At 40.7% G+C, this 12,661-nt stretch overlaps 1 protein-coding gene and 1 long non-coding RNA gene across 8 annotated transcripts in view; both read left to right on the top strand.

Moving 5' to 3' along the window:
* The first annotated feature begins 662 nt into the window (after positions 1–662).
* Positions 663–4,921, top strand: LOC122863100. Its single transcript, XR_006374912.1, has 3 exons — positions 663–803; positions 1,001–1,077; positions 4,142–4,921. It is a non-coding gene; the product is annotated as an uncharacterized LOC122863100 (long non-coding RNA).
* Positions 4,922–7,209: 2,288 nt separating this feature from the next.
* myt1la (myelin transcription factor 1-like, a) overlaps positions 7,210–12,661 on the top strand; it is a 73,153-nt gene continuing 67,701 nt past the window's right edge. For 2 of the 7 annotated variants that reach the window (XM_044169051.1, XM_044169049.1), the window contains exon 1: positions 7,453–7,820. The gene's annotated coding sequence lies outside the window, so the exon portion shown is untranslated. The other 5 variants (XM_044169048.1, XM_044169046.1, XM_044169052.1 and 2 more) reach the window with 3 other exon arrangements.

The following is a 12,661-nucleotide window of genomic DNA, read 5'->3' as shown; positions in this document are numbered from 1 at the left end:
TTAAGGGGTTAAGTTTTCCCCAGATTTCAGCACTTAACGTGGTTAGTACAATGTCATCAGGACAGATATAAATGATGGTCAAAATTGAGAATGACTTCTGGATGGGAGCTGAAACGTCTCGATTCTGAAAACAGTGTCCAGATGACTACGACTGAAACCTTTTCTACGATAGAACACTCCTGGACGAATGAGGGACTACACCGTCTTATTTTGATGGTCAAAACTACAAAAATACATTTTATGTTGTAATAAACCAGAATTATCCTTAAACCTACATTCATATGTGAATAGATATCAGATTTATATGATCCAAAATCACTGATTGAGCCTTTAAATTGATAAAAAGCAATCGATAAACTTGTACGTTAGAATAAATACTATTGAATGCAGTCACATTATCTCCTCTCCTGTGTTTCAGTCTCAGTCTGAGTCCTCCTCCCTGCTGCAGCTTTCTGGCTCTGCGTCTGGAAAGCTGCAGGAGGGCAAAGTGCAGCGCTCGCCGCCCATGCATGCAGCCAGAGGAGCGCTCTGCTGCAGCCATCTTTACGTTCTTATCTCCCTCCCATACGCCCCCCCACAGGCCAGGCTCAGCCCTGCTGTAATTGACTTTCTCCCTCTGAGCCCGGTGGAAGCTTCAGGCTGCAAAGCTGCACTGAAAAACCTATTACACACTGCTGCACACCTACACACTGCAGACATATAGAGAGAGAGAGAGAGAGAGAGAGAGAGGGAAGGAGGGAGCGTGTCTCTGAATTCATCCGGAGAAGTCGACAGCTTGTGTCTGTTGGTTCAGATCCAAACAGGTAGGAACGACAGAAATCTGATTAACCAGCTTAGATCAGTGTGAGGATGACAGATCTGTGTATGTGTGTGTGTGTGTGTGTGTGTGTGTGTGTAAAGGTGTGAATGTGAATAGACAAAACCAACCTGCAGAGGCTTGAAACTTACTCAAGTTTCTGTAATCTATCACAGTAAACATGGTGTCTGCTTTTATTGTCAGAGTTATGTGAAGAGAAACTGCCCTGCAGCTGGCAGAGAGGGCCACACTGAGGAGGAAGACAAGGTCACCGTCTACTGGTATACAATAAACTCTCATATAAAAGTCGGTATTCAAATAATGGCCGGCCGTAGCCAGCACGAACAAACAAAGGCTGGGTAAAGAAACATCAAAGGGGGTGAAATCACTTGTACATGGTACATTTAGTATAATGTACATTTCCACAGAATGAATTCCATCAGTACAATAACAGTCATGTCATACTCTCCACTCTTATTTAACAGAAATAATGTTTTCATGCTCCATTCATTTCTTCTTTGCTGTACTTGTGATCAATATTAAGCTACCGTCAACAAAACTCAACACTTCCTGATGTTTTTTTTTCCACATTAAAATCCTATAGCAGCCTAACTATAAGGGGAATGATCAAAGATGGAATTAAGCATTTAAGGAAAACGGTGGGAGGGAATGATGGCCAGATGTACAAGAGGAAAGAAAATTATCTCGAGAAAGGAAACAAAAATCCACTGACTCTCTCTGAAGCAATAATTTGCCTCTGTTCCCCCATCATTTGGGCATGTTGACCACTTCTGTACCCTAGTGCTAGCCAAAAATGGATGAACAAATCTTTTCAACTGAGACTTTTTATAGTTTGTCACGTCTGTAGGCTACTGGTACTGTACGTACTGCTTCCATGCAGGAAATAGTCCCGGCCTTGCACTGTCAGTCTGACTGATAAAATCTGTCACCTTCTCCCACCTGCTTTCAGACGGGTTTCCAAGTGCCGTTATGGTGAGATGCACGCACGGCACAGCTTATGAGGAGATCAACACAATATTAAGCTACCGTCAGCAAACCTCAACACTTCCTGATGTTTGTTTCCACATTAAAAGCCTACAGTGTTGCAGCCTACCTGCAGGCTTGTTGAGTTTCATACACTGAAACCGGTGTTAGACCTTCATGTTGAGAAATAAGATTTACATAGTGTAATTGAACAGTTAAATTAATGAATAACATGAAAAACAAGTAATTAGAACATTTACATTTTACTTCCTTTTTGGTTTTTGGTTTAAATTTTCAGAGTGGTGATGAGTGTGTTAAGGCTGGCTAAGGCCCTGTATGCACATACCCTGAGGTGTTTTCATCAGCTGCAGCAGATTGGTGCAGGTGACGTGAAACAAGTGTCCCCGACCAAAGTTGATCCTGGGACACTGAGGTTACACTGTAAGGTTCACCGTTGTAGACCTCAGGACTACCGTGACAACCTCACATGACGTTTTTTTTCTTTATTTTTCAGTCTCTCTAGTGGAGCGGGGGCTGGAAACAGTATGTCGCAGCAAAACAGGAGTGTTTCGTTTATAGTAGAGGAATCTGAAGCAGGTTCATCAATGTCATTGTTTATTTGAAAAATGTATTTCCATCAGCCTGCGAGAGTTGGGCATTTCCCCCCCTCAATTTCTGGCATTTTCAGAGGTTTCTTTAATGCACAATTTGCACAAAATGCTGAAAAAGACAAGTGGATGTAAATGAAGACTGGTCTAAAAATACATACACAGTATTCTGTCTTGGCAACTGGCATGTGAGAGATTCATATTCACTAACCTTCTGTTTTGTATTGAGAGGAAATGATAGAATAACTTATTCAAACAGCGATTTTAAAAAAGGTTGTCAAATTCAAATATTTATATCTTTATTTATATCTTTGTCTAATTGTCTCTTTTTCATTTTTTTCTAGCTCAGCTTTCTGTTGTGTGTTGGGGGAAGCAATGTGCATTGCTGTCTGTTAGTATCGTTTTTTGATCTTACCACTAGGGGTCGCCAAAGCCCGAAATGTTCAAATGCTACACACAGTGGTGTAACGTTTACTCAAGTAAAATATTGAAATACTTGTACATTACTTGGATATTTCCATTTTATGCTGCTTTATACTTATACACCATTACATTTCAGAGTGAAATATTGTACCACTATATTTATTTGACAGTTATAGTTACTAGTTACATAAAAAATCATACGATATGATACAGAACTATACTACTAATGGTAAATGGACTGTACTTGTATAGCGCCTTTCTAGTCTTTCCGACCACTCAAAACGCGTCACACTACATATCACATTCAGCCCATTCAAAAACTAATGGCAGGTGCCAACCGCTCATCAGTCCAAAGAAACTGATCAGTTACACACCGAAGGCACAGCCCTCTTGCCCAAGGACACTTCAACATGTGGGCTGGCGGAAGCCGGGATCGAACTGCTGACCTTCCGATTAGTGGACGACCCGCTCTACCACTACCACAGCCGCCAGTAGTGCACAAAGTTTCTGAAATTGGCTCCACATTGACGAACTCCAACATTAAAATGCTCTTACATGCAGCTGTTAGTGACAAAAACAGAATAATATAATATTCTATAATAATAACACTGAAAGGAGCCATTCTGCATAATGAGTACTTTTACCTTTGATACTTTAATTATTCTGTACTTTTACTTAAGTAACATTTCGAATTCAGGACTTTTACTTGTAATTGAGTATTTTTAGACAATGTTATTTCTACTTTTACTTAAGTAAATGATCTGGGTACGTCTTCCACCACTGCTAACTACCACATCCAGATGCTGATTGAAAAATTAATTTGCTTTTCACGGAATACAAAACAAAATGGGAAAGAACATGGCAATTGTTCAGGAAATTTCTGTTAAGATGCACAGCAAAAGGTGAAGACATATGCTTCATCTTATATCTACAACTTTCTTTATTTAATATTTAGTCAAATTATCAATTTGATCAATTTGTACTTGGATGCTTTGGCAAAATTGTTTTTCAAAACTTTCATGCCAATAAAGCCTTTGAATTGAATTGAATCATCTTCAAGCTTTGCTGATTGCTCGAACTGACTGAGCTGAAAATGGATTCGCGAGTTTCCAGGCTTAAATTTTGAACTGAAAACTGAAAACTCTCCAAAAGAAGCAAAGATAGAGTGATAGAGAAACACAGACAGAAAGAGCGAGAGAGAGAGCGAGAGAGAGAGACCTGTGTGTTTCTTTTCTCAGTCTCAATGTTTTATTGAAGGGAGAGTCTAACTAGGTCAGCCTGTTCAAACCAAGCTCGCTCTACCACTCTCTCTCTGTCTCTGTGTCCTCAGTTCACTCTGGTCTGCTGTCAGAGAGACGGAGGGAAGAAGAAGAGATCGTAGAGAGGTGAAAGACGACTGGAACGAAGGGATGGAAAAAGAAGGAGACAGATGAATGGAAGGACATAGACAATCAGAAGGATGTGGGAATGAAAAGTGACAAGAATGGAGTTATAAAAGAAGGATGAGGGGAGGTGGAAGTAATCAGTGGACGAGGGGAAGGTAAGGGAAGGGTGGAGGAAAGGACTGGAGAAGCAGGGAAAAGAGGGAAGCATATACGGGACAGAACAGAGGTAAAAAATTGAGAGATGGAAGGAAAAGACAAAGGGGAGGGACAAAGGAGTGGATGAATGGAAGGATGAGGGAGGTAAATGATCAAAGATGGAATTAAAAATTGGAGGGAATGATGGACAGATGGACAGAAAGAAGGAAAATTGAATTGAGAAAGGAAGCAAAAATATGGAGGATGAATTCCCGCTACGGAAAAATCTTAATTGAAACCATCATGTGTGAGAAAACTCAAACAATCTATCCACGGACTCTTTCTGGAGCAACGATTCGCCTCTGCTCCTGTTTTTATGTGCATTTTCAATTTATGCATAAAAAAACACGAGTGGAAAAGCCGAAAATTAAAAAAAACTCAAAATATCGCAAAAATGTTTTTATGCTTGGCTGAGGTGGAAAAGTTGGTGTGTCGATAAAAGCAAAATGCGACAAAGTGCAATGGTAGCAGACTTAGCGAATTAATCACAACCTAGGCAACATGAAGCATGTGACTTAAACGTCACTCAAGTTTCCTGTGAAGAGACGAAAACATGAGGAGACTGTAACCTTCCTCATATTACTACATGAAACAAACAGAAATGCCATATGTGTCTTCTACATTATTTGAGGTTTGGCTGGCACTCTGTTAATGATGTCATCTCGTTGTGTCCTCTTCTTCTGCAGTGGTATAATGGCACCTGACAGGAGCATTAGCGCCACCTACTTTTTATCTCAATGAACCAACTCTTAATATTCGCATAACAGTAGTGGATGGAGACACGCATAAATTTGCATTCTATTTTAATTTTGGTTTCTTCAAATTTGCGCTACATTTGGATTGAAATCTGGCTACTGAGATCAACACGAGGAGTTGTTTTTGTGTCACAAAACGCAAAAGTAACTCATGGAAAATTAGCTCAGAGTGCATTATTAGCTATTTACATGTGGAGATCTGGTCTTAGCCCTGGATTTTAATAAGATGGGGGCTATGTTTGGACATAAACTTGAAAGGAAGAATGGTAGATGGTCATGCAGGTGACTGGAGTTTGTGTCCCATCACCTGCAATTAACAGACCTATTTATTAACAGTAACCATGATCTTTCCCTAACCTTTACCAAGTGCTTTAATTGCCTAACCTTATCCATACCCTAGCCATAACCATACATTAGTTGCCATGCGCATGTAGCTAAGTTAATGTCTTTGTTTTATTTTGGTGAACGTAGCTCTGTGTAATTTTCTTTGATATAGATTTGAAAATATTTCGGTTGTAACCAGTTTTGATTTGGAACAAACTACTATTGTGGAATTACATTTTCATTTTCAAGTTTACATTATCATTTGAATATAGTCCCGTATACGCTTCCATATATATCGACAGAACAACATCATTTGTCTGTGCCTGACAAAAACGTTAGAAATCACAGAAAATAAATCTGTTTTGTGACACCAAGGCAAGTCAAGTCAGTTTTATTCATATAGCACATTATCACAAATTTTCCTCAAGGGGCTTTACAATCAGTACAGCATACAACACCCTCTGTCCTTACACCCTTCGAATAAGGAAAAACTCCCCAAAAAACCCTTTAACAGGGAAAAATGGAAGAAACCTCAGGAGGAGCAACAGAGGAGGAATCCTACACAAACTACATAAACACCAAGCTCACCATTCGCACAGGTAGGAGAACAGAAACAAACACAAGGAGCGAGAGACAAGGACAACATGCAGTCAAGGGAGAGAGAGAGACAGGAGGAGAGGCTGAATCTCCATTATGCCACCACTGTGGTTAAGGTTTGGTTAGGTTTAGGCACAAAAAAAACTTGGTTTGGGTTAAATTGGCTTCTTCATTAAGGTTAGGGAACGATCGCGTCATGTTTAAAAGAAACCAACGTTGACTGTCTGTAGGAAACGTGAAACAAACAGTGGTCTACCGTGTTTAAGTCTGACGTTTTGCTGACCCGTCCATCCAGCCCGACCTCCTCCCTCTGCTCTGTGGCTTTATAACGACACCTGACTTCCTCCTTTGATTCTGACGGACAAGAGTCATTGCCTAATTCCTACAGCTGCTACAGGGCTTTGTCTCTTTACCATAAAAAAAATGCCGTTTTGTGGCACTACAGTATCTGAAACGACTGATGCTGGTGTTTCTCTTTGGGAGGGCAGTCTCTGCTGGGGACTGGGAGAGAGCCTGCCACTGTGAGTGTATGCAGACTGTGCTCCATGCTGCTCTGTTATATAGAGAAGATATAAGAGCAGACCCTGAATTCTGGTGCGACTGGTGTTCTTCGATCTGTGAGCAATGTGACCACCTTACAGCTGCTACACACAGATATTGCAGAGAGCAATTTTCAAAACCGTAGAATGAAAAGAAAAGACACTGTTATTTACTTAATCTGGGATTTTGTTGAATTGTCATGTTGCTTTGGTTGCAACATGAATATGTAATAAATTATTAATATGGTAAATGGACTTTGGTCCAGATGCTGTGCAGCTCTTTTTGAGAAGTGGTCTAACAGTCCATTAGAGGGGTCTTCCTAATGAATTAGAGGGGAGGATACCAAAGGGACTTTTCACAATCTGATGATTTATTAATAGATCTATATTATATATTATTATATATTTAGATCTATACTAATACTAGGAAGTTACAGTCTAGAGTCTAACTGCTTTGATGAACAAAGGAAATTACACATTGATGCATTTCAACACCTATAGATACTTTTGTTTGTGTGTGTGTGTGAGAGAGAGAGAGAGAGAGAGAGATCTAGTCTGCGGTGTGGAAAATCAAAACTACACCCAGAGACTGACTGCAAGGCTGCCACACACACACACACACACACACACACAGTCTACATGCTTTGAATTAATTCAGAAAGCGAGAGACAGATGAGTGGTAGAGAGAGGCAGGGAATGCATTGCCATCCTTGGAGAGCCTGCATGTGCGCGCCCCCGCTGGCTCTCCATCGCGCGCGTCGCCGAGTTTGCGTGCGCGTCCCTGAGAAATAAAGAAAAAGAGGAAAAGGAAGAGGAGGAAGGAAAGAGAGAGAGAGGTAAACCCGCCGTCTTCTTCCTCTTCTACTGCTGCAGTGTCTGATTCTCCCTCCACCATCTTCATCATCACCACCATCATCATCCTCTTCTCCCTCCTGTCTGTGTGTCTGACTCTCCCCCTCCCTCTCCATCCCGCTCTCCGCCAGTGAAGGCACGGCCAGATATCACGGCGACAAAAGAGAGAGAGAGCGAAGGGGGGGTAGAGAGACCTTGACAGAGACTGGGAGAGATAAAGAGAGAGACAGAGAGTGTGAGAGAGAGGGAGAGAGAGAGAGAGAGAAAGTGAAGAAGGCTGCAGACTTTCCGACCAGAGAGGAAGAGGAGAGGAGGAAGAAGAGACAGAGATAAGCTAGAGGAGCTCCATCTTCGCCATTTCAGTATGTTTTCCGTTCTTTCTTCTATGATGTTCCTATAATACTCAGAGGCTTCTGACGCTCTATATGCGCCTTTTTATGCGCCTCCACAGCTCCTCATCCTCTGCGATGTCCCTGTAATATTCCTATAGTGTGTCAGTCATGCGTCTGTTGTTTCAGCGCTTGTTGACAGTCTTCTGTGATATTCCTATAATATTCTTGAGCTCTGACAGTGTGTCTGTGCCGCTCTGCGTGCGCCTTTACAGGGACATTGTCTGCTTTAGTGCCTCTACGATGTTCCTGTAGCACTCCTATAGTGTGTCAGTCATGCTTCTGTTGTTTCAGGGCTGAGTTTTGGTGACAGTCTCATATGATGTTCCTATAATATTTTCAGATTTTTCGTTATATTGTGTGTCATTATGTTTCTATGGTGCTGTGGTATTTGCCTTTGCCGTTTAATATTCACGTCTTTCTGGTGGTATTCCTATAATATTTCTATGATATTCCTACAGTGAACTGTGGTGTCTCTGCTGCTTGGTTTGTAGTGACCTTATGGCACCTTTTGATTATGTTTATGCTCATGTTTCATTATCATAGTCATATATAATATCTGTATAATTACTTTGAGGCGCCCAGTGCTCTATAATATCCTTGTAATATTTCCTTAATGTTCCTACAGGGTGCTGTGAAGCCTGTATTGTTCTGTATAGTCGCTATAGGATAGACCTTAATAGGGTGTGATAATCCAGGCAGGGACCACTGTGTATAATATTATGTATTCCTACAGGGTCAGAGAGTGTCAGTGTTCCTATAATATTGCTATAATGCTTCCATGGTGAGCTAAAGTGTGTCTGTGCTACCAATTAGTGAGTCGGCAGTGACCTTATGGCACCTTTTTATTAAGTTTTTCCCCTCTGTTTTCACTAGAAAATGTATTATAGCATCTGTATGAGTCTTTTGTTAGACTCGAGACTATAATATCCTTGAAGTATTTAATTAATTTGCTTCAATCTTTATAACAGACCATTGACTTGTTTAGTAAAATGCAAGTAAATAAGTTTATGTTGAAGTAACACTTGACTAAAGTAACAGAACTGAAATAAATAAATAATAGTAAGTTAACTGTACTTCAGTTGGGATAAATATGACTTAAAAATAATCAACTTAAATTTTATTGTTCCCAAGGGGAAATTTGGGGATCTGGAGGCTCCCAGTTTAACACCAAAGACTGGTGACTAAACTCTGAGTTTGACTGTGAAGACTTGATCCCCAAAACCAAAAACTGCCTGCCTGTATATTCAGAATCAGACGTGTTGAGTGTAGAAGTGTAGAAGCTCAGAAGCACTCGTCCTGATGTGTTTTTGAATGAATGACTGAAACTTGTAGGATAATTCAAACTTTCTGACGTAGATATCTGTAGATAGATATTAATGGAGAAAAACAGAGGGACAGCTTGCTGCAGGGTGAGAGCTTGCAGGGATACCGTTTATATAAAAATATGCTTTATCGGAAACAAATCTCTGCTTACTGATGTTTACACTACATTATTTTATTGTTCAGTGAAAACCACTTCCTGGGTTGTGTTAACCACAGTTTTTTGCATATCAAAGTGCCACTAGCAAGAGTATCCATGTAATACCGTGGAACAAGTATGGAAGTACATTTACTTTACATTTATTCATTTGGGAGATGCTTTTGTACGAATGAGGTACAATCAAAGCCACAGCAGATCAAGGTGAAGTGTCACAACAAAATAATTAATATATACATTTTATAATAGTGACTTAGACCCACATTTGTACATTATTTTATCAAACAAAAATATCAAAAAGGGGAAAATTTTCCCTAAAGCTACACTAATCAATACTATTATATTAACAATGGCTCAGATTATGTGTCATGTAAAAGGGGTTGCTTGAAGTGATGAACCCACAGAGAAATATGACCAACTCTGCAGTTCCCCTCAGCTCTACAGAACGTTTTAGCGTCTTTCAGCTCATCGTTTTGGTTTTACATCCCATAACTTTACTGTTTTGATTCACTCACACAGCCCTCATCAGTATGGTTTTCTGCCACATCAGGCAGATGATAAAGCCACTGCACACTACCTGCCCAGTACCAAACGTCAGACATACAACGTTAGCAACAATCTGGGGAACACAGTGGAACATTTAGCTGAGAGAGCCAAATATTTTTCTCAGGAGTTGGTGGAGATCAAAGCAGAGCTAAAAGGAGAGTGAATATTGGACTTTGATTCATCAGGTGGACACAAACACAACTCCAAACGAACGCTAATGTTGGTCAATGTTCGCCATAATAACCTTATACTTTATTTCAGTGCTGTGGTTTCAATTTGTTCTGCTGCTCTCAAGTAGCCAAATATATATATCTATTAATGCCTTTTAAACAATTATCAGTGAAATGTTTCTTCTCAGAAAGATGACTGTGCATCCAATTTAAGCAAACTATTTTTGTCCCGTGGTATCCAGTTTGTCAATTAGCTTGCTAGTTATTTCTCTAGTCAGTTAGTGAGCTAATTAGTCAGGTAGCCTGTCAGCTATTTGGCAATTTAGCTTGTTAGTAGTTCAGTCAGTTAGACAGCATGTGTTCAGGAAACAGTTTTCTGCCTCTGTGTTTAGAAGGTATGGATTCCAAAAATGGCATCTCAGCATTTTATCATCATCATCTTCATCATTCTGGGGTCACAAGAATATTGGCTGAGGGACTTCTGACCTTTGACCTGCTCTTTGTTGGTTTGGAGCTTCTCTGATGATATGTAGAGTGGGACAAAATACTAATCTGGTTCAGTTAGACCTGATTTGTGGCTCTACGTGGCTCTAGTAGATGGCTGTTTTGCTGCGTAAATATTGAGATCAGAACTCAACTGAAAAGTAATGAAAGAAAAACTCGTTCATTCCTTTATTTAAACTCCTTTATCTCCTGTCTGCCCTCTGCAGAGACAGAGTCAGAGACAGACAAGAGCCGGTGATCATTCATCGCTGCAGAACAAAATAACCCTTCCTCCTCTCTGCAGCCTAGCACCACCTGTGTGTGACAGAGCATATTAAACACAGGGTCATCTTACAGTTGACCAGACTGCTGGTCACAGATAAATTCTGCATCCATACCTGTAGGTCAAGTCAAATCACAGCTCAGTCACAGACCAGGTGCAGCTCTCTGTGATGAACTGAGCTGTTATGTTTCATCGTCAGTGAATGAACGTTCAGTTTCTTTGCAACCTGGGTGTTACCATATTCTTGTGGTTTTGGCTATCATCCCTAAATTAATTACCAAGATGCAACAATGTTGAATGCAGCTTTACAGCAAAGTCCAGGGACCCGTTTCACCACATTTGCAATATGCAAGCTGGGATTTGCAACATGAGATAGTTTCCTCTCGTTCAATTTGGCACGTTTTACAGATTAAAACCAAGGCCCATACTGCATGAGCATGAGAGCTTTGACTCGCTAAATTATTGGCAATTTATGAGCGACAGTCGTTTGTGGAACATGATGCTTCCTCCATTTGCAATCTGCGTGTTGCAAATCGATTTTGTTTGTGATTATGACAACAAATACATTCTCTAACCCTGCTCCTTTAAACTGCCTTTGAATCCTACCCTCACCCAAACGAAGTGCAGATACTCGGCTGCTTAATCAGGCCTTATATCTACAGTATATTTGCTCAGGCTAAAGTACAATGGCTGACCAACTGGCTCAATAGGCAGCTTCGTCTGAATGCCACGGCCTGCTCAGTATTCCAGTCGCCATCCCTGCTTATCTACCTCCACTAGTCTTACAAATTGCTACTAATTAGCAACCCCAACTTTTCCATGCATGAATCGTGTCCCTTGACCAGTCTTAACAAAGAAAAAAGAAAGGTTTCAATATTCTACAGGGTCATCAGGTGGGCATCCTCTCAATAACCATTACACTGCTCTTAGAAAATAGAACAAATTGCACATTAAATATCTCTCTCTGTTTATTTAAGCTGCAGCCTTCACATTAACGTGAGGACATTCAATTCAGACTTGTGCTGTGCTGAAGTGTAAAGCTGGGCAGAAGCTGAAGCTACGTTGTGTTAACTCACTACACGTTTGAATCTACACGGCCAGAACCTGCGACTCTTACGCTCACACTGCACGGATCAATTGGCCGGCCATGTCGTGGAGCTCTCACTGAATGTAAGCAGGGAACCTCTGGTCGGTTTTGTCCAACAATTCCAATAAATTTTATTCAAACAATACGACCGTGTCCTCAATGTTGATGAAAAGAGAGAAAGTCAGCGTTACGTTCTGCAATTCTACTATGAACGGAAAGTAAGACAAAAAAAATAAAAAATGGAGCTGCAGATGGCTGGAAGATGCAGACAATAAGGTGTCTTTTCTGCCGTGAAGTTCAGTTTTGTAACACAGCAGTCTCAGTCAAGACTATAGTTTTAGACAAAACATGTAAAATACTCCTCCATTCATATTAAAACAAGCTCACTGCAGTTTATAACAGATGTTTTGACAGCAGCCATTAGTGAAATCAAACCGTGGAGCTGCTCAAACCGTAGACAGACGACCAAAATTTCTGGCATGCCAGAAATCCATCCGATCGTCTGCGAGCCACATTGTTGAGCGTTCAGGCGAATTATCCGGGATCGTGACCTCAAACTGCACGTTAAATGACAACCGATCTGGCAGCAATTCGCCGCGATTCTAAAATTAGTCTGGGACGACCAATTCAGTCAGGGCTACAATTTGCCAGTGTCTGCCCGGCATTACGGAAATGTCACTAAATCCAAACCTGCAACAAAAGTAACTCAGCTGCTTATGAGACATTGGCATGAGACTGACATAGAAAATCTGCGTCACATTTACG

This window comes from Siniperca chuatsi, linkage group LG16, assembly GCF_020085105.1.
Source record: "Siniperca chuatsi isolate FFG_IHB_CAS linkage group LG16, ASM2008510v1, whole genome shotgun sequence".
NCBI lineage: Eukaryota > Metazoa > Chordata > Actinopteri > Centrarchiformes > Sinipercidae > Siniperca > Siniperca chuatsi.
This window is presented reverse-complemented; position numbering and strand designations above follow the sequence as displayed.